A 6000-nucleotide genomic window follows, 5' to 3' on the forward strand; every position below is an offset into this window, starting at 1 on the left:
TAGCGGCCGACAAGGGGGCACCCTGCGGCATAACGCCGTTCGGCACCGCCCAAACCTCCTGAGAGCTCCGCGTGGCCATCTCCTTGCCAGCACGCATGCAGCACCGTCGCCGTGGCCTGGCACGCGCAGAGCGCGCTCTCTGCCGCCGACGTGCCGTACGACCGTTCCGTCGGGGACAGGCCGTAACCACCCCTGCCATGCTAAGTTAGACACTGGAATGGCACCATTGCTTCGTCTAGATGATGCTCAAGCCTCTAATCCAACCGTCCAGCCACAGCGTCGCTGTAATCGCTCGCCGGACTTATCCGTTCACGGCAACCGCCTCGGGCCGGCTATAAATAGCGCCTCCGAGCTCGCTCTCGCCCCCGCACAACTCCACCACCTCACCAGACCCCGCCTAGCCACTGGAAGAGCCTCGAGGGGCCCTTCTTCCTCCACTCCGGCCACCTCCGTCCGCCTCGGGCTCCGGCAACGTTCTCTTCACTGAGAACTCCTCCACCGCCCCGCACTTGCCCGTAGTCTCATGGCACCACTAGGAGACTAACCCCCACTCCAATTTGACCCCAGCAGCTCTCTCCGACGAGGCCCACGACCACCCGAACCACCGTCCGCCGGAGCAAGGGCCGCCGTCGACACAGTGCTCACCGGCGACCACCACCACCACCCACAAACGCAGAAGGACATACTGAACACGGAGGTACCACCCGATCCCCCTGCCTCGCCGTGGATCGCCGTCGGCGACCACCGCAACTCTCGGGCGCCGTCGCGCCCCGTCTCCCTCGTTTGAATATTCAAACCTGACGGGTGGAGCTCGCCTGTCGGTCTCTCATTTCTTTTCTTTTAAACGAACCGTTTTCTGGACTTTTCTGCAGAATCCCCTGAGAGTTTTCTGTTTCATTACAGAAAGGTCCCTGAATCAAAACCCTTATATCTTTTAAACAGAAAAGTATTTTTGTTTGATTCTTTTTCTGTTCTCTTTAAAATTTTGTCTAGTTTTTTATTAGATTTATTTGAAAATTATTTGGATTACTTTTTGTGCACCTCGCGGTATTTACGTTACATGCGTATTCTTCTTATACCGTAGATACCGGAGGAGGTGATGGAGCCGCAAACTTCACCCAGTTAGACTCCGACTACTCCGAACCAGGCAAGCATGTTTGAACTCTTGATATGATGAGTGTTTGTTGCATGTTTGCATTTAGGAGTTTCATGGCATGTTTATGAGCACTTCTTTGAATATTATTTTCATGCAAGAGAAGTGGAAAGTGAGTTTCAGAAATTCATATGTTCTTGGATACATATTTGCATGGCCATGTGATGGCATGAGGATGGGTAAGATGGCAGTGTTGTGACACACTAGTCTTATGCCAGTCTATTTGACTTCAGTGTCATCGTGAATCAAATCACATTCCCATCCTTCTCCTTTCCTGTACTGCCACATGTTTTCCGCAACGAATATGGCTTAGTAAGTTGCAAACTGTTTTCCTGGTACACACCAAATAGAGAGGCCGGGATGAGGGTTCCATGGCCCTTGATTAAAGCCCGTCATCCGGTTAGGGGGCATGGGTGTTTCCGGTTGGGATCGAGAGGGGGGCACCCCTTAGAGCGCGCGTATAGAAATTTGATCCCAGGCTATTCGAGGTTGTAACCTCCCCGTCTCAATGTTTTTCTTGGACATTGCCTAGGGTGATTCCTGGCATCGTGAGGTGGAATGGGTGTGTACCGGTTAAATGTGTTTCTACCGAAATATCGTAAACGGAACTAGTCCTTCGTGACTACGGAAATTCGTTGGCTGTGGTCAGTTAGTACAAACTCTGCAGAGTCACAAATTCTTTAAATCATCTTGTACTTGTCCAAGTACTGTATTCATCTTATCTTGTCAGATATCAGCCTCAGTGACAAAACTCCGGTGGACTACATGTGTGTAAATCCGGTTAAAAGTTTATTCTTGTGGATGGACTAACCTGTTGGTTACTTCTTATACAAGCCCTTTCTGTGATGTCGCTCAGACATCCGACTGTGGCATACTTGTTATTTACATTTGTTATAAAGCCCTTTCTGTGATGTCGCTCAGACATCCGACTGTGGCATACTTGTTATTTACACTTGTTATAAGCCCTTTCTGTGATGTCACTCAGACGTCCGACTGTGGCATTTTTTTATAAGCCCTTTCTGTGATGTCGCTCAGATGTCCGACTGTGGCATTTCTTTTACAGGCCCTTTCTGTGACGTTGCTCAGACGTCCGACTGTGGCATTTCTTTTATAAGCCCTTTCTGCGATGTCGCTCAGATGTCCGAATGTGGCATTTCTCTTATAAGCCCTTTCTGTGATGTCGCTCAGACGTCCGAATGTGGCATTTCTCTTATAAGCCCTTTTTGTGATGTCGCTCAGACGTTCGACTGTGGCATTTCTTTTATAAGCCCTTTATGTGGTGTCGCTTAGACGCCCGACTGCGGCATGAGTTTTATTTGTTTACCTTTCGAGGCGTCGCTCCAGACACCCGATCAGTTTTCAGTTATTTGTTTTACTTTCAAGTCATGCAAAAATATTATTTTTGGAATGAGCATCATTATTTTTGTTCATGACGCATTCATGCATACATTTATTATATCTTTTGTCCGAACTGTCTTGCGAGTACTTTCAAAGTACTCACCTGGCTTGTTGATTTGGCCAGATGTTGATGAAGGCGATCTCATGGATGAAGAGTTCAATAGCGAGTCCGACGCCTAGAGGAGTCCCAGTCAGTCCCGTGTGATCCTGCTTTGGTCACTGTATCATATCCGCTTCCGCCACCCCAGAATAAATTCATCGAGCCTCACCTCGATGCTCGATGAGCTGCCAGTTAGGAGTCAAGTTATCCACCACCACTTTTTATCTCGAGCTAGTAGCATGTCACCACACCCCTGTGTTATAGCCGCCCTTATGTAAGATATTGGCAAGTTTGTAATAAATTGTTGAGCAGCCTCAGCTCAACCCTGTAATATATTTAATGCTACTGGTCCTCTGTTTATCAAGTATTTGTCTACCAGTGAGGATGACTTTTCCTATACTGGGATCAAAAGACCGATTTTCTCAATAAGTATTTTATTGAAAAACCGGTCGTGACATCATCATACTGAATAATTGGGTAGTCTTGTCCAGATGCATAATTTATAGGAAGTGATAATTCCCCATTTTCCCATGCAGCATTGATAACAGACCGAAGGAGGTCAACAGCTCGAACAAACAGCAATGGTGAGTATGGATCTCCTTGTTGACGCCCCTTTTGCACATAATTTTTTTTGCCTGCAACTCCATTAAGTAGCACAATACTAGAGGCAGAATTTAGAATATTTGATACCCAGTTAATCCATCTGGGCCCAAAACCTTTAGCTTTAAGCATAGCAATAATGGCCTTATACTCAATCTTGTCAAAAGCTTTTTCAAAGTCAAGTTTGAGAATGATAATGGGTTTTTTTGATTGATGACAAAGATGGAGATATTCAAATGCATATCCCATGCAGTCTTGAATGTTTCTACCTTTGATAAATCCATGTTGGTTTTGATGATAACAGATGTTATGATGTTTTGGGCCCTGTTTGCCAATAATTTGGTAAAGAACTTCAATGGCAAGCTGACCAGAGATATTGGTCTGAAATCATCACAGTTTCAGGATTGTCTACTTTTGGAATGAGGGTGATGAAAGTAGTATTGATACTCTGAATGTCACAATTCCCCTAAAAAGGTCCCAAAGCATAGTATAGAAGTCTTGTTTAATAACATCCAAACATTTTCTCAGGAACATTCCATTAAAATCATCAGGGCATGGTGCCTTGTTAACAGGGAAGCCTTTAGCTACCATCTCAACTTCATCCACTTTAAAAGGAGCATCAAGTTCAGACAAATCATGGGATTGAATTAGTTCATCAAGATTGAAAAGCATAGTAGGATTGATAGATTTGCCAAGTCCGTCCTTATATGATTGCCAGATAATTGCAACCTTATGTTCATGATTTTGATAAGCAGTGCCATCCTCACTGAGAATGGAGGTAATGTAGTTTTTTCTGAAACTCTGAGTTGCCATAGCATGAAAAAAATTAGTGTTCTCATCATCCAATCTAACCCTTCTCATTTTGAATCTAGTCTTCCAATATATTATTTTTGCTTCTAATAGTTTGCTGGTGTGTTTCCTCAGAATTTTCCTGAAATTAGCTTCCAATATAGATAATTGCCTTTGTTCCTCAATACCATCCAGCATGGCGAGCACATAATTACAAGCAGCAATGGTGGAGTTCAACCTGGATAGATTTTTGCTCCATTTCTTTAGACCTAACCCGAGGCATTTAAATCTAGCTGAGATATCCTTAGCAGAGTTGCTTAGCTGATGATTTCTGTTCCAACATTGCATCACAGTTTCATAAAATCCATCAAATTCAAACCAATAATTCTCAAATCTAAATATGGAAGCTCTGGGGATGTCACTACCAATTTTTATGTGGATGGGTACATGATCAGATGTAACTCTGGAAAGTGGATGAGCCAGGGTATTGGGGAAGGATATAGTCCACTTTGCCGATGTAAAAATCCAATCAATCTTTTTTAAGTGGTAATTCTTGCATATTGGTCCAGGTAAAATTTCTACCTTTAAGTGGAATTTCAACTAGGTCCAATTGCTGAATCAAACTATTGAACATCAACATGTTATTGGAATCACCACCAGGTCTGTTCCTGTCTAGTGGGCTTCTGATCAGATTAAAATCCCCCACCAACATCCAATGATCCATATTGGAGGCATCAATATATCCAACCAGTGGGAAAAACAGCTTTGTTCTCATTGTTACATGGTCCATAAACATTAGTAATATGGAAAACATGACCAGATAGATTGCAGACTAACTTGACTATAATTTGAAAAGTTGATTGATCAATCACTGTCCCAGAAAAAAGACTGCCATTCCAAATTGTAATGATGCCACCAGATAGGCCAATAGATGGATTGTATGCAAAATGGTTGTATCTCCTCGGGAAAAAAATCTGAGGTATGGCAGATCAAAATTGTCTCTTTTTGTCTCCTGAATGCAGACAATGCCACAAATGCTTTCATCAATTCTTGTAAGCAAATCATCCCATCTAGTTTGGGAGTTTATTCCTCTTACATTTCAATTAAGAACATTCCATTTTTATTCATAATAAAACTGTTTATATTGATTGTCATGATCAGAGAATGAGTTAATCATCTCGGTATGCGCTGGCAGTTCATGGTACTGGTATAGCAAACATCTTCCACAATCATACTTCCATTTCAACAAATAGCAGGGCAAGATATCCATCATATCATAACTATTCAGACACCATATAAAGAGAGATATAAAACAAATAGAAGTCTTCAAACCATAGTGCCTTATTATGGAGCATAGCTCCTTACAAACCAGATATAAAAGTGCAACATAGTGACATAAGCAAAATGAACTGTCGTGGATGACTAAAGGCCTAAGGCCATAAAAGGTCTTGGCACTACAAGACCAGCTACCAACATAAACTAACTTATGCACGATCATCAGCAGAGCTCAGGAACTTTCTAGAGACCTCCTCAGGAGGAATCTGACACTTCCTAGTGGCAACGGCCTGGTGGTTGCAAGTGGAAGCTCTGGAGGAGGAGCAGCTTGTGGGTCACGGAGTTCATATTCAAAATCAGTAGATAAGTTCTTCTTGCAGTTTGGCATGCTTTTGGCTTTATTAGCAGCTGTCTGGTCCTTGAAGCCAACACTGAGTCCAGCTATACGACGGCTACGACAAAGATCATGGACATCCAGTGGAGCATTGACCTTCTTGCATTTGTTGACAACAGGAGATACCATCCTAGCAGAGCTTGGAGCATCAACATGATCAATCTCTTGTGGGTTCTGGACTGTGGGAAGTTCCAGAGGCTCTTGAATTGCAGGTTGCACATCTTCAGATATATATCAGAAATAACAACAGAGGATGCAGGAGGTGCAGGGAGATATTCAGTGGTAACAGTG

Source organism: Triticum dicoccoides, chromosome 1B (assembly GCF_002162155.2).
Source record: "Triticum dicoccoides isolate Atlit2015 ecotype Zavitan chromosome 1B, WEW_v2.0, whole genome shotgun sequence".
Lineage (NCBI taxonomy): Eukaryota > Viridiplantae > Streptophyta > Magnoliopsida > Poales > Poaceae > Triticum > Triticum dicoccoides.